The 23873-nt window shown below is 44.5% G+C and overlaps 1 protein-coding gene across 2 annotated transcripts in view; it reads right to left on the bottom strand.

Annotated features, from left to right (window-relative positions):
* Positions 1 to 8671: 8671 nt before the first annotated feature.
* LOC147999092 (uncharacterized) overlaps positions 8672 to 23873 on the bottom strand; it is a 127081-nt gene continuing 111879 nt past the window's right edge. For both annotated transcript variants that reach the window (XM_087596090.1, XM_087596091.1), the window contains exon 9: positions 8672 to 8942. The gene's annotated coding sequence lies outside the window, so the exon portion shown is untranslated. The remainder of the gene's footprint in view (positions 8943 to 23873) is intronic.

Raw genomic sequence — 23873 nt, forward strand, 5'->3', positions numbered from 1 at the left:
TGTATAGAGACCCTAAATTTATGTATCCGTATGCCAGCCTGTCTGGTTGAGGTCCTTCTCCTTTCTCATACGGACAACACCATTTGAGAGACATCTGAGGGGACTGCCTTGACGTCTTGTCCTAGAGGAGAAACAGCACTACAACTGTGTTTCTAAATGTTCATTAAGAAAATGCTGTTAAGAAATGTTTTTGGTTATGATTTTCATTGAAGTTTTCTTTTTGTTATTTCATACTTATATATTCTTGTTACTGTTTTTCATTTTTTATACCATTTTAGTTGTTCATTTTATGCCTGTTTTTTGTAAATTGTATTCCTTATGAATAAAAATTGATTTGTAACTCTTGACTCTTAAGACCATCTTATTCAAGGGTCCTTTCCCCTCCTGTAGACTTAGAACTGACAGCTAGATATGGATCTTTGCATGGTCCAGGCAGCATGGGTAAATAGGGAATTCAAAGCCACCAAAGTGTACACAGGGTGATAGTGTCTTTTGTGTGGATAATGTGACTTTTTTTATGGACACACACTTTATGATGTAATCACTGACATACTGTATCCATGCTGTCATGTGTTCTGCTCATCCTAGTCTATATCAGTCTACAACACACATTCCTTATTGACTGTGTGCACCAGATATTGAGTAACACACACTCATGCCTGTAGAGCTGCAGAAAAAATGACAACTTTCACAAAGGAATATAGAATAATCCTAATCGAGAACCATGTGCCTCAGTTTTTCTTACAATACAGCATTAGTATTAAACCACAAAGATAATGACCATCAACGTCATTTTGGGAAATAGGTTTTTATAGGTGCTGTTTCACTTGATCATTCATATGCTGTGTTTTTTATTGTTGCTGATTATATTTATTTTTATCATTTAACTCAATGGATCTTTTTTTTTCAAATGTATGTCTGGGCCACTCCTGAGTGCATTTCCCTCATGATCCAAAAGAGGGAATAGCATTCCCCATTGTAGATGATTGTTAGGGACCATGTGGCTCTTCTGAGAGAGCAGCAGATGCTCTAACCTGGGAGTCATCACCACAGGTCCTGTAGGTAGCTTTTGTCCTTCCAGGGCATGTGCTGTACTAGGTGGACACGGTCACCTCCCATTTAGGAGAGAGTCTCAGGAGATGTGTATGTACAGGTGGTTGAGCAGTGCCTGCTCAATGTGGTAGGCTGCTAGGCAACCAACTGAACCCCAGCCCTGCTCCACCTGCATTCTTCGAGGCAGAGTTTCTATAGCCCAGGATGGTCTAGAATGCATCATCTGCCTATGTCTTTTTTCCACTAATGCTAGGATGAGGAGCATATGTCCTCCACACCCTTCTTTCCAAACAATGAACATGCTCATGGTCTGGTTATCACATGGCCATGAGGGAGGTAAATAACACTCAGCCAAAACAGAGGCGCATTGCCACAGTCACACAGACAGCCTGGACAGATCTGACGCGATCAGCACCAGGTTTGACTGCCACTACTTGAAGCAAGGTCCTCCAGTGTTAGGACAACCATTCAAACAGCAAAGAAGGAACCTGTTCCCAGCATCCGAGGAGTGGGACACCCAGAAACCCATGTGTCAATGTGGCCATTTGGAAAATGGAAGTGGGGAGGCAGGGAAGCAGCCAGAACTGGACACAGTTGCAGGGACCCAGGCAAAGAGGGAATATTGGGGCAGAGTCCATGAGATGTCAGTAGGCAACAGGCCAGCTGGGACTAGTGTGGGTACAGGGCTTCTAGTGTGGGTATGAGAGGAGCAAAAGTAGCAATGGTCAGATTCTGATGCAGCATAAAGATGGGAAGGAGCTTAGACCGTCTCAGTGTCGTATAGGGACATTATAGACACTGATGGGCAGTATGGGGATTGCAGGGTCCCTTATAGTGGTCTCTGCAGGTGTCAGGGCTCTGTCAGACCTATGACTATCAGGCAGGCTCTGAGCGCAAGTGAGAGTCACGGGACAGGCCCTGTGTACAGCCTGGTTTGGGGACATTTCCAGGTGCCCCATGGACTGCAAAATAAAGGCAAAGGACACAGGGAAGCCAGCAGTTCCCATGCACAGGACATAAATACTTGTAGACCTTTCTAGAATTTCCATAGACCATCTGTCACTAGTCCTCACTATAGAAGGCACCAGCATTCTGCTCTCTACTTCAATTGGTGAGACAGCTAGTCTAACTCCAGCAGTAAGGCCTCAGGGAAGACAGTAAGAACTCACAGGTGACCTCTTTTACTATTGAAACAGGCTCTTCCTATGGAGGCCAGAGTGACTGTAGGGTCCTAATTCTCCTGCCTCACAGTGACTGTAAATTCAAATCTACCTTCAAGAGCAATTGATTAATAGCACAGAGGGGAAGATCAGATTAAGGCTATCTAAAGGCCCCAGGGTGGTAGGATTACCAGGGTCCTAGTAAGTTTCTCCAGCCTTAATTACAACCTGAGTCAGTCCTGCTGTATGGGATATCACCTGCTGCCCAGTCATATCACAACTTGGAATTCTTTGTCAAATATAAGCTGTTATGGGAATGAAGTAGCCACTCAATAAACACTAGTCTGGATACTCCTAGGTCAAGAATCCCCTGTTGGAAATGCCTTGGACCGCACCATTTTACATTCTGGATCCTTCTGGCTTTTTAGCAGATTTATAAATACAAAAAAGAAAAATGGGCATAGTAATTTAAGCCTATGATCCCAGTCATGGGAAACTGAGTCAGGGTGATGGAAGACTGTAAGTTCCAGGGCAACCTGTGTTTCTAGAAAAAAAAAAAGGCATGGTGAAGATTCCACTCAAGTAGAAACCAAAAGGCTTTCACATGGGGCCTGCATTCCACTGGTCAGCACTCCCATCGTCACAGCCACAGGGAGACACTGGGGAATTTTTCCCACTGTCTCTCTTTGGGATGCAGTCCACCCCATGATTCTATGTGAGGAATGCCCCAAAGGTTGCATCATGTGAGGGACCTAGATAGTTCCAGGATTGGGAGAATTCAGGAGTTTATTATTAGGGATGATCTACAGCTTTGGCAAAGTTTTCCCTCCACATGGCAGCCCCAGGTTTGGCCCCAACAGTAAAAATAAAATCCCCCCAAAATAATGCCAACAAAATATCACGAAGCCTAAATGTTTGACCAGTCTCCTCAAAAGTGCACAGGAACCTGACTCCACATTTAGGACCCACTATGGCCTCTGTGACCTGTGAGAAGGGATCTAATATGGGAATTAGTACAGTATGACTTATCCTTATGGATATCTTTGGTGACAATCACCACCTGACCCCTGAAAACCCATCTACCTGGGAGGCTCAGCACTCATGTCACCAAAAAAGCCCAGATCCTAGGGCCAGCATGGGCAGGAGGTGAAGAAAGTTTGTCCCTCGTGAACATCAGTTGCTGCTCCTGGCCTGACTCTATCCTCAGGAGACAATGTTGCCCCAGAAAGTGTGGGTGTCAATGGCTATTCCCAGGCCAAGGCTGGGATACTGCTGGTCATCCCCGCAGTGACACCTCACCCCTGCATTGTGTGGTCATCCCCGCAGTGACACCTCACCCCTGCAGTGTGTGGTCATCCCCGCAGTGACACCTCACCCCTGCAGTGTGTGGTCATCCCTGCAGTGACACCTCACCCCTGCAGTGTGTGGTCATCCCCGCAGTGACACCTCACCCCTGCAGTGTGTGGTCATCCCTGCAGTGACACCTCACCCCTGCACTGTGTGGTCATCCTCGCAGTGACACCTCACCCCTGCAGTGTGTGGTCATCCCTGCAGTGATACCTCACCCCTGCAGTGTGTGGTCATCCCTGCAGTGACACCTCACCCCTGCAGTGTGTGGTCATCCCCGCAGTGACAACTCACCCCTGCACTGTGTGGTCATCCCTGCAGTGACATCTCACCCCTGCAGTGTGTGGTCATCCCCACAGTGACATCTCACCCCTGCAGTGTGTGGTCATCCCTGCAGTGACACCTCACCCCTGCAGTGTGTGGTCATCCCCGCAGTGACACCTCACCCCTGCAGTGTGTGGTCATCCCTGCAGTGACTCCTCACCCCTGCACTGTGTGGTCATCCCTGCAGTGACTCCTCACCCCTGCACTGTGTGGTCATCCCTGCAGTGATGCCTCACCCCTGCAGTGCAGACCTTTGGGCCTGTGGCCTTCAGGATCCGGATTACCTGTTAAACTCAGTTCATAATCAGAATGTTTTGTGTTCAGCCTCTGCCTGGACTGTACTCCAAGAAGAGTTCAAGGTTTTCTGTGGCAACATCTAGCGATCAAGCCTGAGCAAAAGGATTCTCACATCACCCTGCAGGCAGATTCCCATAGTCATTTCTAGCCCATTTAAGCTGCTGCTGAAGATGCCTTGAAGGCATAGCCACAGCGACCCTGTGTGTTCAGAGGTGATGTTTTCCTTCAGGAACCTGATGCTGAGTCTTCTAACCCAGCAGGCGGTCCCTGCATCAGGCTGGAGTCTTGAGTTTCTGTGTTGTCCTGATACCACCTGCTGTGTTCTCCTGGGGCAGAATGGATCTCAGAAGGTCTGGGCCAGTCTCACTGGTTGAGGATTCTTGCAAGGCCTCATTTCCAATTCCTGAGGGAAGGTGTAGGTTAGGAGAACGCCTGGATTTGAAATTCAATGTTTTCAGATTTCAGGATTGGATGAGGGGTACTCAGCATGTGCATGTGTCCATGTCTCTGTATGCATGCACATGCAGGCCAGGGATGGACACCAGCAAACTTCCTCAGTCACCCTACCCCTCTCACACAAAGGAGCTCTCACACAGAAGCTGTGGCTCACAGATGAGGTTGCTCAGGCTTAGAGTCCCAGAGATTCTTCTGCTGTGCTTCAAAACTTTGAGAGAGAGAGAGAGAGAGAGAGAGAGAGAGAGAGAGAGAGAGAGAGAGATTCTACCAGCTTGTACAACCATGCATGCACATATGGATGCCAGAGGGAAATATCCGGTGTCTTCCTTTTCGAACAGGGTCCTAATCAACTATCAGGTCTCTATATCTTAATATCTAGAAGGGGTCCCAGCGTGAGCATAGCCAGGGCATACACATGCTTGGCTGTCAGTCAGGCAAGAGGCCGAGATCTTGTTCTATTTTTCATGGTTAATGCTCTTAGCACCCTTGAGGGCCTGGCGGAAAGCTGCCTGGAGACTGCTGGATCTGATGCTGGCCTAGACAGCCAGGGCTATTGATGATGGATGTCCAAAGTGGCCCTCATTCTTGGCAAACTTCTCTCTTCTAGTCTGAATGTGCTTGGGTGTTTAATACAAGGACTGGGTTTTAGTTTTCCTCTTCCATCCTGCTGCCTCCTTGTTTTCTTCAGCGGCTCACCTGCCCTAGTGATGAAAGAGAAGTGTGTGAGCCACAGCACCACCCTCCCATGCTTCTGCTTGCTGGTCGGTGGTATCTGTTGATGTAGAACCGTTCCTGTGGTGGTCCTGTTGCTGCTTGTGAGTTTTGAGGATTTACACCAGTGTAGTAATGTGCATAGTCATCCTGGGAAACCCCACAGGAAGTTGGTCCCCAGGTTTCAGCACACAGAAGCACAGGCCAGAAGAGATGCCCAGGTGTTGAAGGAGGTCCGGTAGATGTGCTGTTAGTTTCCGGTATCTGATGCATGATTGTCCCTTGCTTAATAAAATGTATACACAAAACTCTTTAAGTGTCCCACTGACCTCTGAGAAAGAACATCAGTGGGAAGATGGCTTTGAACTCTTAACTCCCTGTTCCTTTCCTCATAACAGGTTTCTGTAGCAACCAAAGGAGAGAAGCCACCTGAGGGAAGGAAGTCCAAGACAGTGCCTAGGAGCAGAAGTAGGGTCTGGCTGTAGAGGGGACAAGTGACTGGGTATAGGGACTCTAGGATCAGAAAAGAGGCTGTCTGGCATCTCCCAGAGCAGTGAACACAGCCACGCATAGTCATGCTCAAAGGCCAGTCTGATCCACACAGTCCCTCATTTCCCAGGTGATTATAGATTGTGTCAGGTAGCAGTTGAAAACTGGCCATTATGGGGTCTCTGTAAGAAAGGGCGTGATTCAAGTGTTTATTAAGGTATCATGGCATCAAGGGTTTATGAGGGAATAGCCATATGTACACAGAACGACTTGCAGATCCAGAGAGCAGGGAGGGAATAGCCAGGAACTCCTGCTTGCTGCTGCCTTAGGGGTTCTACAGAAATCCCAGTGGCACTTGGGAAGTGGAGGCCATATCAATTAGGGATTGTGGTCACATGGGGAGATTGAGACCAGCCATGTGCTGTGGCATCAGAACACTGACCAGCGATGACAAAATGGAACATAGAACACTGGTTGCTCAGCTTTGATACTGCTGACTGCTGACGTGGCCAGGGGCCATCCGGTTCACCAAAGGCTCAGCCAACAGTTGTCTCTCCACTCACCAAAAGTCAAAGAGTGGCCCAGCTCCACAACCAAATGTGTGCCCACATTGCAATGGCTCCGGTACTGTTTCACCTCAGCTGCGGAGATCTCAGGATCCATGAGTGTCCAGCACGCACACACCCAAAAGAGACAGTCTTAGGGGTCTTAGGCAGCACTGAGGGTGGTGAGCCTCTGCCTCACGGCTCAACGGCCCTGACCTTGGCATTGTTTGGGCACAAGAGAGCAAAGTGCTGGGGACAGACAACCTGCAGTCTACCATGCTGGAAGGGCATGACTAACACTGATTGATCACATCCATGTGACTACTGAAGCTTTTCCTGCTCTCTGTAGTGGTGACCTTACAGAAACCATGCACACCGGTTTAGACTGTATTAAAGTAGCCACCATTTCAGGGTTCCCTGCAAGGTGCCATGGGACAGTAGTAGCATGAGTCTGCATGTATCTCGACAGTTTTCACTAGGGACTACACACACACACACACACACACACACACACAAACACACACATACACACACACTTACTGACATGGTGCACATTCTTTGCACACAGAAGAAAGTGAGTAGTAGTGAAAACACACCAATCATGGAATTGATGGAGGGAGCTGTGGGCAGAAGCTGGGGTTTAGAGTTACTTAAAGGCCCTATGCAGGCTCTCCTTTTGTTGGATGAGAAACTTCAACTGCAATGTGGTTCTTTATTTTCTTTCTCTAAAGCACAGAGGGCTAGGGTGGATCTCAGGGCTTTGAGCATGTTCGGCAAGTGCAGTCACACTGAATTAAATCCTAGGGCTGGAACCCTATTAATCTTCTACAGAATTATAGAGCAGCCTGGATGAAGACTCTCAGCTGAAAATGTGGACAACTCAAGACAGGTACTGGACAATGGCTGTCAGACTTGACTGAAGACTGGAAATGTTTTGCTATCTCACAGGAAAAGAAGGCCCCTTCCACTACACTGTACTCTAAGGACATTTTATTCAGGATAGGATGACATGAACTATTGTCTCATGTCACAGATGTCAGCACAAAGTATCCAAGGTATTGTATGCCAATGGTAGCATCAACAGAACAAAGCACACAGTGTCATGAAGACATAAATTATGAGTTTGTGTAGCAAGACCCAGGCTTCTTCCAGGTTCTTAGATAGTAACTGAGAACCTCAAATACGGTAGTGATGTGATAGTGTGGTGTAAATCTAGTTACAACTAGTTTTGACACAGATGACACTTTTTGTGTCATGGTCAGCTTATAGTGAATGACTAGACCTAAGCATGAGAATAACCAAATACTACATTGCTTCTCTAGCTGCTGAGCTTCTAAAAGCCCTGGGGTGACAGCAAGCTTTTGTGGACACACTGGATTGGTTCTTCTGTACTTTAACTCTCTGAGTCACCTGCACTCTGAGCAAGTTAGATGAATTCCACAAATTGGAAATCAGTCACCTGGAAAAAATACATTCTCAATACGATCCCAGATTGGCCATGGAAAAAGGGTAGCTTGAACTGTCCCACCTAGGTTGGGCTTGCACAGGCCTGCTCTCCAAAAGAAACCTGTGTTCACAGCTGCAGGCTACATTCACTATGGATGCTCTTGAGGTTCCTTCCTAAACTGCTTAGATTACAATAATTTTCTTGCTAACAATCAAAAAACTGATTATGCCAAGCTGGCCTACAAGAAGCTAGTTTCTATTCTGTATTTTATCAGATGTGCAGAATACATATGGTCATCATTGATAACAGGTGAATGATCTGCTCTAATATGGACACTAAGTGATGCTGGAGGACGATCCTGACCCACAATGAGCAGTGGGGACACCAGAGCCCTGTAGGGATGCCTGGCAACCTAACACGTTGAGCACGCACAGCTCAGTAAGTTCCCTGTGAACACACATCTCCTGAGATCTCTCTATTTAATCATAGGTGATCCTGTCCACCTAATACAGCACCTCATGTGGAATAACAAAAGCCACCTGCAGGAGATGTGGTGATGACTCACAGGGTAGAGCACCTGCTGCTCTCTCAGAAGAACCACATGGACCCTAACAATTGGGTAAAGTGTGTCAGTGATTACATCATAAAGTGTGTGTCCGAGGAACAGCCACATTCTCCACACAAAAGACACTGTCACACTGAGTACCCCTTGGTGACTTTGAATTCACTTATTAGCCCAGGATCCATGGAACATGCAGAGATCCATGTGTAGCTGTCAGTTCTAAGTCCACAGGAGGGGACAGAATCCTTGAGTAAGAATGATGGTCTTAAGAGTCAAGAGATAGAATTCAATTTTTATTCATAACAAATACATTTTTACAACAAAACAGGATTAAAATGAATAAAAATATTTAAAAATCTTTGAAAGTAAAAATAGTAACAAGAACATATAAATATGAAACAACAAAAAGAAAACTTCAATTAAAATCATAACAAAAATATTTCTAAAAGCATATTCTTAAGGAACATTTAGAAGCACAGATGTATTGCTGTTTCTCCTCTAGCCCACATAATGAAAGGCAGTCCCCCAAGTTGTCTCTCAAGTGCTGTTTTCTGAGAAGAAAGTAAGACTTCAATCAGTCAGGCTGGCTTAGTGGTATATAAATTTAGCGTCTCTAAGAAATGACAAATTAACTCAGAGGATGAATACTCATCCAAAAAATGTTGTTACCATTCAGGATGTTGGTCATCAGGGACTCCTGAGAAAGCAACTTATTCTTCGGGAAGCTCTCTTACTGCTGTGTGTCCAATTCCAGCTCTCTTGCACTTTCTGAGACCTGGGAGAGGAAGGCAGTTTTTCAGACACTGATTTGGTGGGGAAATGCAAGCCAGCTGTCAGAATGCTGCCTTCTACCACCTCAGTTCTATTGGACAGTCGACATGGACATTTTAAGTGATATCATTGTTGCTAACTCTGTGGGCAGGGCAAAATCTCCAGAGAGCCTCACAGTAATGTGGGCTGACAATATGGGACCCAGACTTATACCAGTGCAAAACAAGAACAGGGCAATGGCAAGAGACCTCATCAGGTTGCAGGAAGAAAGGAGATGTCCATATGTCACCAAGGATAAAGCCAATGACAAGTACTAATTTGACATTTGCACTTGGTTCTTATCCCAAAGGTGCTTCCTACACAAGAGATCACATGACCACAGAGTGTCATTTGTCAAAGAACCAAGAACTTGTTCAAAACTCTACATAGGATCCAATGTATCACATGGATATGCAATAATATGATATGTTATTCATCTGTCACCATTTCTAGACTGCAGCTTCAAAAAGAGCAGCAAAATATGCTTGCACAATAATTCAGTTTCTGAAAAGTGGTTAACTTCCCAGAATACTTGTGCATAGGCAGAGCAATGAACAATTCCATTACATGAGGTGGTTGGCTGGTTGTGAGTGTAAATTAGAAAGGTGGTAAGAGAAGCAAAGATGTATCAAATTGGCAAATTTTATCAGATATTGTTAAGGTAACAGGTCCCTATCTGATAATGCTGGTTCTGGCCGTTGATGGTCTTTATCTTTCTTGTTAAAGTCAACCAAATATTTCTGGTTCAGTGCACAATCAAGATGTACCTCCTTGCTCTCCTGCTTCAGTAGGACCAACTTCTTCCTACCTGTGTTCTCCATCAGGAGCTGGCTGAGCAGGTTTCTGGAAATACAGTCTGCATAGTAAGATCATGCTGCCCCTTTCTCCCATTCCTACTCCCAAGTCCCACTAACTCTACCAGGTCCCAGATACCCATGAAGACTTAATAAAATGCATCTTGATACATATAAGGCTGCTGCACAAAACATAAAGAGTTAATTCGGGGAAGAATAAATTGTTTGCTTGGCCTGACACCAATTAGTGTCCACACCTCTGAGAAAGAACATGGATCCACAACTATCCATGAAAGCCCAATGCATGGGGGCAACATGAATTAGTACTGGGCCAACACCCTCAAAAGAGGTCAGTAGAACCAAGAGAAGGTCATGCTAACCATGTGGTCCACGCACTGAGTGTTGTAAAACCTGGTGTGACACCATAGGTCCAGGTCAGCCTAATAAACTTCTGCTGACTTCAATCAGTGCTGTTCTCTCTAGAGCCTTTTGAAGATGCCTCGACAATCCTGGGATGAGGAACAGTCTTTTATGGAACTGAAAACTGAGTCCTAATGACCCTGGAACACTGATGGGTAAATAGCACAAGAGATAGAACCAGAGCTGAAGACCGTCCAATCCAGAACAAAGAAAGTCAGAAATGGCCATTCCACAAGTGATAGCCTTTCTGACCAGGACTTACCTAGAGAAGGTAATCTCCTTCTTCAGCTTATGGTTGTTCTCATGGACCTCAGTGTTCTCCATCTCTAAGTTGTGCAGAATTGACATGACCGCCTCCTCCATTCTCTCCAGGTCTTCATAATATGGATTTGGCCTGAAGTGTGACCTGGCCCCAAATGATAGAATACAATGAACATCGGCATTTAGGAATATATGAACTCAGGGTGGGTCCTAAATTACCCCAGGCTGCTGCCTGGATCTTCCAGCACTCAGTCACCTGCCTAGCAAGTACAGAGACTCACCATAAACTCACTGCAATTACAATCTTGCAAAGCCACCAGCTGTCAAGGGCTTTGCAAATGCACACTGGGAACTCACTCTCCCTGACTTTATCCCTGAATTCTTCATTCAGACCACAAGTTCTGCTTTAAAATAAATGGAAGCAGATGAGTCCATTTTCAATCTCACTCCTCAGGAAGGGTCAGGTTCTGAATCTCCACTATATGGGAGGTGAGGTTTAGCACAGGGTGGTTAGGGAGGCACAGCTTTCTAGAACCCAAAACCTTAATAGGATAAGAAGGTGACCTTGCAGACCCAGGAATGAAACAAGAGCATTTGGAGCGATTCATACCTGTTCTTCATGGATCTCTCTGTCAGAAACCTCAGGCGATCTCTCAGGTCATTTCTCTCCTCGGTAATGAGCTGCAGCTCTTTAATCAGCCTCTCCTTTTCCTTCTTGGCCTGATTCTCGCTTAGTTCAGTGCCAGGGGATGATGTTTCTCTCCCAGCGTCTGTAGGTAGAAGAACACAAGTGAACCTGCATGGGGAGAATGCATAGAGTGTTCATAGACCTCAGTGAGGCCTAAACAGGAGAATAAGCCAGGAACCCAGTGTCACTGCTAGGCGATTGGTCTATGCTTAAGAGGCCTCCTCAGTGGATCTCAGTTCTCCCACTACTCTATAGATACCAAGAGACATAAGCAGCCAGGTGTTCCCTATGCCGGACATCACGTGCTTACATGTACCACGGAGATGGCTTCTCCAGGATTATCATCAGCTGAACAGGGTACAGCTTGGTTTCAGGACCCTCACTCCTGTGGCTTCAGAACTCAGATGATAAATTCACCATCCAGAAAACTTGAGTGATTGGAGACACTCAGATGCCCTACCCTGATACTCTAAGCCAACAACTTTGGATTTAAAACGCATTTCCGGGGAGGATATGTTCAACAGACTTATCAGTGTCTCTATGTGAAATACCAAATGCCCCAGAAGTGCGAATAGGTTACAGGCTGAATCTTTGTCTACACGATCCAAATAGTTTTGGTATTTTAGAAACATGTTTGTAACACACACTCTAATATATAAAGCTAACGATGACCCTGCCAGTTAGAAGAAATCAGAGAAGGTCTAAGAACATAAGGTTATTGCCTGGAGCACAATCTCTCCCTGTTACTACTGTCAGATACCCACTGTATTTAAAGAAGCAATGATAGTTAAATACATTGCTGCCCTGTCTAAACTCAGAAAAGGTGGACCCTCCAAGACCACTGATGGTGTTATTATATCAATGTAACAGAACAAATGAACTGAAAAGTAAAGACCAGAAGTCCACAGTATAATAGCATTGGCCTTACCATATCCTCCCAGTGGGGATGGGGAAACTAAAGTTCTGAAATCCTGACTTTCAGGAATTGTGATATTCATGGAAATTCAATTCCTTTTCAGATGCTCCAGTTGTTGTGGCCCATTGCTAGAAAGGTCAGCGTAAGCCTGCAGCCACCCTGGCAGGAAGCTCAAAATACACTGCCCAGAACTTACTCCACATTCCCCAGAAGTGCTGTCTTTGTCCATCATTACTTTGAGATGAAAGGCCAGACTCCTTCACTCTAGTCTCTCCAGAATCGACGTTCCCCCTCCCAAAACGCTTGCGAAGACAGGAAAACATGTCTTAGCTTGTAACTGCCAGACTCAGACTGAGAGAAACTAGGGCACTGGTTGTCACTACAACACTGGTGACATCACAGAGGATTCCAGAACTCTCTAGGAGACAATAGAATGTCCAAGAAGGGACAGCAGATGTCATGGGGAGCAGACTTTCCCTCCCTGCTAATGTTCTCCCTGTACTGAGCATAAGCAGAGGGGCCCTTTCCAGGAGACTTTCCTGGGGCAGAGCCACTGAGCATCTCCTGCTTCCAAAGCCAAATTTTCCTCAAGGCTTGAATATAAAAACCTTAGTAATTCCTATGCATCTAAATGAATGTTTCCTTTCAAATCTTTCCCAAAAAATGTCTCATCCTAACTCAAATTGTCCTCATTCACCAATGTTAGCCATTAAACCTTCCTGAGATTTCACACCAGCTTGAATATGCAGTCAAAAGTTCTCCTGTCTCATTATGTACAGGTGCTTTATATCACATCAAGAAATAGTCTACATGGTAGGTTACAACATGCGTGTGTATTAGGGGAACACTCATGAAGTCATGTGCTTAGCAATCAACAATTGCCAGAAAATTCCTTAGGAGAAAGAGTTGAAGTCTTTAAGGTGCTAGGAAAAGTGTGGAGACCAGTTGGCAGAGGAAAATGCAATATTGGAGACACCAGTGAAGGGAACCTCATGCTGCTTGTGGAGTTCTGCTCTCTGCACCAATGTCGCTAAAGGAGCACTGATCACAGGCCTGAGTAAGATGTACCATGAGCTTCTATCAGAAAAATAAAATAAACAAGAGATATAGAGGGTGCACAGAAATGTCTAAAATGAGGCTATAAACATCATTAAGTGGATAGAGCAAGGTCCCAGCACCTGTACACTGGGAAATGGCCACCACACCAAACACAAAAGTAGTAACACATTTATCATAGTAAAACACATTTATAATAGTAAAAAATGAATACTTTATAGAATGCACCCACTAACACTGATTGATCACATCCGTAGTTCAAATTTTGGGGGCAAGTTCATGGCCTTAACTACCTTTGTCTCAACTTATATAGCAAAAAATAAGAAAGAACGAGAAAAGACAAAGTCAAAACTAAAAGCTCAAGCTTCTCATATGAGGATTGCAGGAAGTGTTATATGGGAGTCAGTTCTGATTAGGCCATTTTAGATAGAACAGTGCATAGTGACCCTTAATGTGATGGGCCCTATATAAAGCTTTTTGCAATATTGGAATTTTAACAAACCTCATCCAGTATGTACGGAAGAGGCAAAGATGTGATCACCATGTCCTTACTCTGTATCAGGTTATTTTTCTGCATCCTTGATTGTCAGGCATAGAACAGCAACAATCTGAAATAGCTGGTAGACATGGAAAAACATGGCTAAAACTATAGTTGTGGGTTACACACCTCAACTGTGAAAGGCTAATGCTGTGTGCACAGTCCTTGGAGGCCACTCTTTTAAGCCTAATTATTTCAAACTGAAAGGAGGTTTATCTGAGCTCAAGGTGATCCTGGCCAGCCAGGTAGAGGGCAACATGTGATACTTGAGACCCTGTTTTAAACCACCACAGAAATCCACACTTCATTCAAAGCATCATCTACGAATTCTCGATTATTTACCATTCTCTCCCTACCAGTCGTTCTGTTTGGAATGGTAGAAAACAACTGGAAGTGATCTTTCTATTTTAAGGACCTTGATCTCTCTTTTTTTAGGTCCACATTAAGAGTGCATACAAATGGACATCACCATCTGAACATCTTAGTATTATCTACTCTGTATATATAGCATAATACTGTGCCTATGACAGTCTTAAGCTTCCTTGAGTGTAGTTGCCCCATCAAGAAGTGTGAAGTTCTGAGTTCAAACCCCAGTGATGCTTTAAAGGGACTAGAAGGAAGCCATCAGAGATACTCCACTTCTTTGTCCTTAGATTAAATCAAGTTGACACAATGTGAACCTGGTGGGCTATTTAACCATGCATCTTTCTCCCAACCCCACTTCCACGAGTTCAGTCCATGGCAGAATTCATCCCCCACCATCCTAGATATTTCTTTGTACATTTCTACAAGAGCCAGGTTTCTTTTTTTTAATAGAATTAGTTGTAGTTAATCAACTGCTGCCCTATGTGAGAAATGATTAGTATCTATTGCAACTTACCACACTGTATTTGTGTATACAAGTACATTATTGGAAATCCAGCATTACTGAGGGATTGGAAACCAGTGCTGTGGCCTTGCCTTTCTGTGCCTAGTCCTGGCTCACAGGCAGCAGGGGGCAGACCTTGAATTCCTCTTCAGGGACAGAGTGATGTTGAATGGGCACTGAGCAGGCAGAGAAACACAGCTGAGGCAGCTCCTTTCAGTTATCAAACACATCATCTCCTTCCCATCTTAAGGGCTACTGCTGAGGTCTTGCCCCCATACCTACCTTAATAGCAGCGAATTTGTTACACAGCAGCCAGCTCTTTCCTATTGTTCTGTAATACGCCTCCACATCATGGATGCCAAGAAAAACACTAACAAAGAACAAAAAACTCTGACATTGAACTGTGTGGTGCTGGTCACATACCCTGTTATGTTTTGTATGTTATGAGGTTTGTTAATCTTAACAAGTTCCCCAAGTGTATTCTTCACATAGGACCCAATAGATTCAAGGAAAATAGGAACAATTATGTGTAAAATGGCCTGAGTCAGGGCCATAGACCGAAGCATTTCCAACACTTGTGCATGAGCCCATGTGGATTTTGCAATGAGCTGGGCCTAGCAATGTCCAGTACACAGTTGTGAGCTGTTGCTCTGGTTGAACTGCATTGGTGTGTGCATTAATAAACTACACCTATTTAAATGAATTCAGTGTTCCTGTGGTTTGAATCCAGACCCCTTGACACCAGATCTTCCTTTCTGCAGCACTTGGGAAAAAGGCTAAGTTTAGGAAAGGTGACGTCTTGTCATAAGTTATGTGACAAGAGGGATGGTGAATGATCCCTTGTGATAAGAATCAAGGTTTCCTCTGTGGTATTTAGGTCTATACTGGCCCTGTGCAACAGGTTCAAGAACCCATTTCTGATTTTCCTTGGGATTCCCGAGATGATGCACTCAGACATGATTGGAAACAACCAAAACGGTGGTCAGACTTGATTTATAGAATGTAGGTAATATTGCAAACTTATGTTGTAGGATATTTGATCATATTGTCATCCCCAATATTGTGTTATTTACTTAGAAAAATACCTTCTGGCTGTGTAGTTCAGTACTAGCACCAATATTTAACCCTAGAGCTATTTTTGTTTGTTTGATTGTTTGTTTTTTGTTTTTGTTTTTGGATGAACAAGTACTTTCCTATTTTGTGGCCCAGCCCTATCTCTTACTTCTTTGCACAGTCATACAGATCCCTCAAACATATACTCAGACAAAGCCAGGGGAGTGTATGAAAGGGCCTAAGGCAATACCACATAATGACATTGAAAGTGGGCTCTCTTCTTGATCCACGCCTCCAGCTCTCCTGACATCTACGTGAATTATAACTCCTAATGCAGTGTAAATGATGTCTGCGCTATTGCTGAAGGAATCATGAGAATAACAACTCTAAACATCCCACCATGGATAGAATTTGTGGAAAGAGGTGACTGGCAGCCAACAAGAGGGCTCTACAGTTAAAGGGGCTTGCTGTCAAGTCTGATGAGCTTGACTCAATCCCCAGGACCCACGTGGTAAAAAGGAGAGAACCAAGGGACAAGCTGTCCTCTGGCTTCCACTCATGTGCTTACATGTATGTGAGTATATATGTATATGTCTGTATGTACGTGTGGATATGAATGTGTGTATCCATGTATGTGTATACGTGTATATGTATATGTGTGTATATGTCTGTCTATATGTGTGTATAGGTGTATTTGTATGTGTGTATATGTATTGTATGTGTGTGTATGTGTGTATGTATATGTGTATGTGTGTATGCATGTATGTGTGTATGTGTGTATGTGTGTGTATGTGTGTGTGTATGTGTGTATGCATGTAGGTGTGTATATATGTGTGTGTGAGCATGAATGTGTATAGTCATGTATATGCATGTGCTTTCATGTACGTGTATTCGTGTATATGTACGAATGTATGTGTGTATATGTATGTATGGACACACAAACACACACAATATTAAAACATAAAAAGCTCCTTGGAGTATTCACCGTGCCTGGATAAGTGGTGACCATGTGGGGGAAACACATGTCCATGTAAGCACACCTGTTCACATGTGCTAAGCAATGCCCAGCCTGGTCTTGAGCTCACTACCTGCCCAACGATGAGTTTCTGCCCACCTGGTCTTCTCAGAGCCAGGCGACGATTGTTCCTGCCATTCCAGTTCTGTTCCCGTTTCTCATGCCACAAACTTTCTAGCTTGAATCTCACCTACTGACGCAGGAATCTAACAGCCTCCAACCCAGTGAAGTAAGTAAACTTCTTCCTAACATCCTCAGGCTTGGTGTCCCCCATGAGTCACAGGGAGGAAGGATGGCATGCACCAAGGAGAAGGGCCATGTGCAAGGAAGACAGGATCATAAGTCAGTCATCACTGACACCAGCAAAGTGTGTGCTTCAGAGCTGGCTCTGCTCACTCTTGTCCCAGTGGCAGGACTTAAGAGTGGTGCATACCTGTCACCCAGCACTCAGAGACGTATGAGGCATGGGAACCAGGAGTTCATGGCCATCTTAACTAATGGTGAGATCAAAGCCAGCCTGGGCTGCATGAGACTCAGTCTCAAAGCAGGCAAGGAGGAACTTGGTATATTTGAGCAAGGAAGCTGCCATCCTCCTGGGTTCTAAACATTCACTGCAATACAGAAAGATGTTAGGGCTAGTGTGGCAGAAAGTAGGAGACAGAGAAGCCAGGTTAACCCTCCCTAATCTTCTCATGCTGTGTGAGCTATGAGTAGATGGTGCCCTATATACTGTGGACAGGATGGTCTCTCAGACAGTTCAGAAAGCCATGGAGGACTCCAGCAATTCCCCACTTGGGTGTCACTTGAGTCTTATATGTGTGTGTTTACAAGCCAAAATATAAGATCCATAGGTGACTGTGTAAATTCAACATGGCCCAGCCATGTGCTGGAATATTATTCAGCCTTACATAGGATTCAGATTCTGACCCTTGAACAGGAATGAGAATGGTAGCCATTCTCCTAAGTCAGACCTCCAGGCAGTGCAAAGACAAACTAACACTGTATGACACCACTGAGGGCTGCAGTGTCACCAATTATATAAAGACAGAAAGCAGGAAGGTTTACAGAGCCCCAGGGGTGACATGGAGTGGGGAGGTTGGAGGGTAGGTGTGTAAGTGGGACTGAGCCTCAGAGGAATCAGACATGGCTGCAGAATATGCATGTGGCTGCCTCCCATACCTGTGGGTGCTGCCTCCTCAGAAAGGCAAATACAGCAAAAGAAAGGAACAGAGGAGACAGGCTCTGACCTCCTGTAGACACACACAAATGACGTGACAGAATGTGCACACTGCTGCCTTGCTGCAGGAGCAATTGAGCTTCCAGAAGGGTTGAAAGAGGCTGGAAGGGCTGAGCATGGCACTGAGTTCAAGGACATAGCTTTAGGTCCTGGGGAACCTATGGTGCCCAGGCCCCATCCCGCTGATACTGAGGGACACAGCTGACATTCAGGGTGATGGCTGGGCTGGGCTGGGGAATAGGTGTCCACTCTCACCTGCTCCAGCTTGAAGGTGTGCTGGGTGAAGTACGACTGCAACTACTTGTTGGATTCATTGATGCAAATCTGCTGGAAGCTATTCTGTTCAAAGTCCTCAAATCTGAATATGGCCAAGACACCAATGGGCAAGCACTGGGAGACAAGGTTTGGTTATAGCCGGGGCCTCCTGGAAAGACTAGCCCTCCTGAGAGGAGTTGCAGCAGAGGGGGTGTGTTTTCCTGACCTGTTTGGTACCCAGTGTTTTTTTACCAAGGGTCCCTTTATTACTTCTTGATGGAACCAGGCCTGCACATATCCAGTAAGCATTGGGGTGGAACCTGGGCTTGGTGCCCACATGCTGGCATCGCTGAGGGTGAAGTCTAGCCTATCACACTTCCAGACACCGAGTGCAGATGCCTGGGTTCCTATACAATGGCGGTTCTTACCCTTCCTAACACTGTGACTCTTTATTTCAGTTCCTCATGTCGTTGTCATCCCAGCATAAACTTATTGGAGAGCTACTTCATGAGTGTAACTTTGTTACTGTGAGGAACTGTAGTGTAAATGTCTGGTGTGCAGGAGCTCTGATGTAGAACCCACAGATTGAGAGCAGCTGCTGTAGAGGATCAGAGTCCCCTTCCAGCCCTGGTGTTTGCAGAGATCCCCTGGGTTCCTAGTCTCCATGGCTTTCCCAAGGACAGGGTTTATAATGGCCGTCTCAGTGCCCGGGACCTCACAGAAACAGCCTCTCCCATGTCCTTCCTGTTGAGGAGAGCGTGGTTGGCCCTCAGCACAGTCCAATCAAACAGGGCGCTGTATAGACACTTGGCCAGGGGTCTCCTGCAGTTATGGCCTCTGGACAGAGGGGTTTCTTACCTGGGGTGGGGCAACATGCCAGGTACAGGCAGTGATGCTCAGAGTCAAGACCTAGTTTTGTCTTATTGTCATAGACAAAGTTGCCCAGGCTGGCCTCGAACTTGCCGTGTAGCCAAGGATAATTAAACAACTGATCCTACTGCCTCTACCCCCCATGGCCTGGCATTGCAGATGAGTGTCACCAGAGCTGGCTTGTCACAGCTGCTATATGGCTCTAAGTCAGGGGCCTCATGTGCAGGAGTGTTATGACTGTGCCATCCCCACCCTGCAACCAGGGTTTTCACCTTTCTCCTGCTGAAGTCTGCTTAATCCTACCCTGGACCTAGGACACAGCAGCTGTGGGAGACTCAAAGCCTGGGGCTTCAGCACAGCATGGATACACAGCATGGCATGCAGCCTACACGGCTGTGAAAAAGCCAAGGAAGTGCTTCTCAGCTCACCCCCTGTAGGAGTGTCTAGTCCATCCTTCTCTCCATGGACGCAGACATCTGCTTCCAACTGCCCGACATGTCCCTCTGGTTTTGACTTTCCTGGATGCCATGTCAATGCCACCACACAGAGTGCTGCCTCTACTGGGGACACTCACACAACCTCTCTGGGGGACATCTGAGCCAAGCAGGGATTGGGTGCACTGCAGAGAGGTCAAGTCATGTCGTGAAGTACCTTGTCCCACAAATGCTCACTGTTCAGGGAGTTGACTGGAAAAGTAAGCTTATGCCCCTGGGCAGGGTCCCCATAGGGAGTGTCCCACACCCTGCTATCAGGTCTATTCCTGGTGCCATGCAAATTCAATTTGCAAGACCCAATGCTCTGGAAATGTCAAGAGCTAACGGAAATGTACCAGGAAGTGCACACCACAGCAAAGGGAGAGGATGGCACAGAGACCTATGCTATGGGTTAAGGGGCACGGAAAGGCCACCTTGAGCACAGGGGTCAGTCACCTCTTTCACAAACAAGGCAAAGGTCAATGCTCTCAGCTCTGGGAGCCTAAAGGGCTCTGTGGCTCCTAAGCCCTGCAGCTGCAGCCAGAAGCAGCACTGAACAGGATGTAAATGCTGAGGATGGCGATGTCAATAAAACTTTATTTACAAAACCAAATTGGTGATGGTGCTGGTGGTGGTGGTGGTGGTGGTGGTGGTGGTGGTGGTGGTGGTGGTGGTTTTGGTGGTGTTGGTGGTGGTGGTTGCAGACTGGTTCATTTCAAAGCATGCTGGAGTGGCATGGCCACTGATCATCTGGAAACACAGAAAGGAATGTGACCGGACGCAGGGCTCCCAACACCCTAGACGTCGACCTATGGCACTGGAACAGGGTCCCTGAAGGTAAGTCTGGACAGTCAGATAAGGTAAGTACATTTTATTACAAGGAAATGGGACAAGATAAATCTTCTCTTCATCTCGCTATGCTTAAGCATCTTTAAGAGTGCAGGGAATTCATGTCTCTCAGTCTGGTTTAGAAAAGTGTTTAGAGACAGCAAGAGTAAACTCCATGGTTCCCTGACGAGGGTTCCAGGGATTCTGAAATCTGGGTCAAAGTGAAAGTTAAGGTGAAAAAGGCTGTCAGGCAGGGCAAAAAGATTCCAATTTCTGGTCTCTTTGGGCTGTAATTTTTACTGTGTTCAAGGCCATGAATGCAGACAGGGTAATAACGAATACAGAACAAGAAGCTAGAGCTTCTTTAAGACAAAACGAAAGTAAAAGTTTTGCCCTCTGCTCCACTGCCTGAAGCAGGTTTTTCTAAGTCGTTTCCCGAGGATGGCATGCTGACCATTAGATTCACAAGATGATGATGAGGAATTCACCTGCTTTTTCTTTTCCTATCATTAGGCCAGCATCGATTCAAGGTGTGGCCCAACCGACTTATTATAAAGGATGATACTGGTTGGTTGAAAAAGGTAGTAGCTTTCTATGAACCATATATTAAGTTTTTATGTATATTAAAATTAACATTGGAAAGAACAGTGGTAGGAGTGGAAGCTAGAGGACAACTGCTGCAAATGCTTGCTTTTGAAAATGCTAATGAGGAGTACAGGAGAGCATTATTACCTATAAAGGAGACGGGGGTTATTAATGCTTATATGAAGGCATGCAAGGGTATCTTTTCTGAAAATGGAAAGATGCATATTTGGCACGTATTGATCCAGATAGAGTTATTAAATTATATGTTTAAATACTCTTGAATATCCTACAGGCACTTTCTCTCAGGATGAGTTGCCTTTAGAGTGGGTTTACATTAAATAAAACTTTAACCAAACATTAACAAAATATGAGGAACAAATTTCTTTATATTCAGCAAGGCATACAAAGACCTGTTACTCTGTGGGGATATGATTGTGCTGCTCTTGTTCTCCCATTAAGCAAAGATAAAGTGGAATATTTAATGCAGATGTCTGAGGTTTTTCAATTAGCCATGATTTCTTACACTGGAAATATTGAATTTCATCCTCCCCATAGTAAATTGTGGGATTGCTTTAAAAAACAAAAAAAAAAATTGATAAATACACTAATTTCTGTTGATCCATTACCATCACACTTTACTGTGTTTACAGATGGCTCTAACACCAAGATGGCTTATTGGACCAAAGATGAATTTTGGGGACAAGAATCTTCTTTTGGGTCAGTACAACAAAATGAATTATTAGCGGTAATTAATGTATTCCAGGATTTTACTCATGATGTAAAAATATTATAGCTGAGTCCGCTTATGTTGTAGGAGTAGTACAGAATATTGAGACTGCTGTTGTTTCTACATCTAAGCCTATATTAAATGTTATTCTCACATATTAAAGGACTATTGTTATTATGAAACTCTAGAATATTCATTACACATACTAGATCACATTCAAAATTTCCAGAATCTTTAACACTTGGCAATCATATGGTAGATCAATTAGTGGCATTTGCTACCCCAGAAGAACACAGTCATAATCATGCCAATACAGGATATTTACATATTAAATATAAGCTTCCGTATTCTCAAGCCAAACGAATTATTGCTAATTGTCCTATGTGTCAGTCTTCACGTATAAAATGTGTTCCATCTCAAATTAATCCCAGAAAGATGCAACTTAATACATCGTGTCAGATCGATATAACCCATATTTCTGAGTTTGGTCGCCTTTCACATATAGATGTAAGCATAGATAATTTTTCAAAATTTGTGTGGGCTACACCATTGCCAGCAGTACGCACTGCTCATGTTATACAGCATCTATTGGAAACTTTTGCTGTTATGGGACTGCCTTCTAAAATTAAAATTGATAATGGACCAACATATATTTCTTATCAATATAAACAATTTTGTCAACGATATCATATTGTACATATTACTGGTATAGAACACAATAGACAAGGACAAGCTTTTGTTGAAAAAATTCACCATACCCTGAAATGACAAATTATAAAATTAAAAAGGGGGGAAAGAGATGGCCTTATGCAACCTGAATGGAGTTTGCAGACCAGTCCCAGAGCTCTATTGGCACAAGCATTATACGTTATTAATTTTCTTAATTTACCACAAGGTGAAGTTATATCAAGAGCAGATAGACACTTTGTTGAACTTCCCCCCAGAAGGCATGGAACAGACAGTATGGATAAAAATTGCCTGGGATGCTGAATGGCAGGAAGGGACATCATTGTATATAGGGGAGAGGGTTTTTTCTCATTACAGGATGGGAGACTATTCTGGTTAGCCGGGAGATGGATCCAAGCACAGAATAATAAGAACTGCTCCCTACCCTCAAAGGAATCCAGTTAAACCAGCTACATTTTCTCCTGATGGATGTTCTCAGGAGATGAGGAGGTGTCCTCCATTACTGAGGCCCTGGCTTCTCTTAGTGTCCACAAACAACAATGGATAAGGATCCGTGCAGTGACAACCCTATTACCTATGTGGGGTCAGGTGAAGTGAGTAAGCACTGAAAGGAATAATTTTGTCTCCTTCAGGAAAGTCCTTTACTACTGAGCACTTATTCTTAGCAATGTGTGTTTTACTCATGGTTTCTTCTGCTGTGGCCAATGCCAGTTATCGGGCTTATATTGCTTATCATGATGAAATCCTACTACTTTTCTGTTAGTAAATATATGGATAATGACACAGAACATGACTGGAAGTTAATTCAAGCCTATTTAGAAGGTAATGAAAGTGCTTCAAAAGTAATTAATGCCTTGAAATATGATGTTCGAATGTCTTTCGGTAAACAGCTAGAAGATACTACCCCTATGGAAATAGCGAAATTATTGGCTGATCAATTGACAGGATTAGATCCCAAGGCTTGGCTTCAAAGGATTTTCCATAGCATGGGAGGAGCTAGTTTTGCCATAATCTTATGTACATTATGTATTATGTTGCTTTATTTTTACCTGACTAAACCACTACAAGGACCTTTAGCTATGTTATGTAAAGTGTTACTTTAAAACAAAGAAAAAAGAAGGAATTGTTAAGACATAGAGATGCAGCTCCCAGGCAGGGTCAAGAAAGGCCTGGTGACAGATTCAAGTAGGGGCTGGAATGCCGCCCTGGAGAATAAAATGTTTTTCTCACTTGGCCTTAAATTATGTTCTGCTGTGTCCCGTTTCTGTGGAAGTGGTTCTAAAGCTCTCTTGGTAATGGTGAGTATATTTTGATTATAATAAGAGAGGTTATTTGTTATATGAATATTTTTAGAAGAAGCTTTTGTTTATTCGTCTTTCTTTGTTTAATCTTCCCTCATTG

This window comes from Rattus norvegicus, chromosome 19 (assembly GCF_021556685.1).
Source record: "Rattus norvegicus strain SHRSP/BbbUtx chromosome 19, alternate assembly SHRSP_T2T, whole genome shotgun sequence".
Lineage (NCBI taxonomy): Eukaryota > Metazoa > Chordata > Mammalia > Rodentia > Muridae > Rattus > Rattus norvegicus.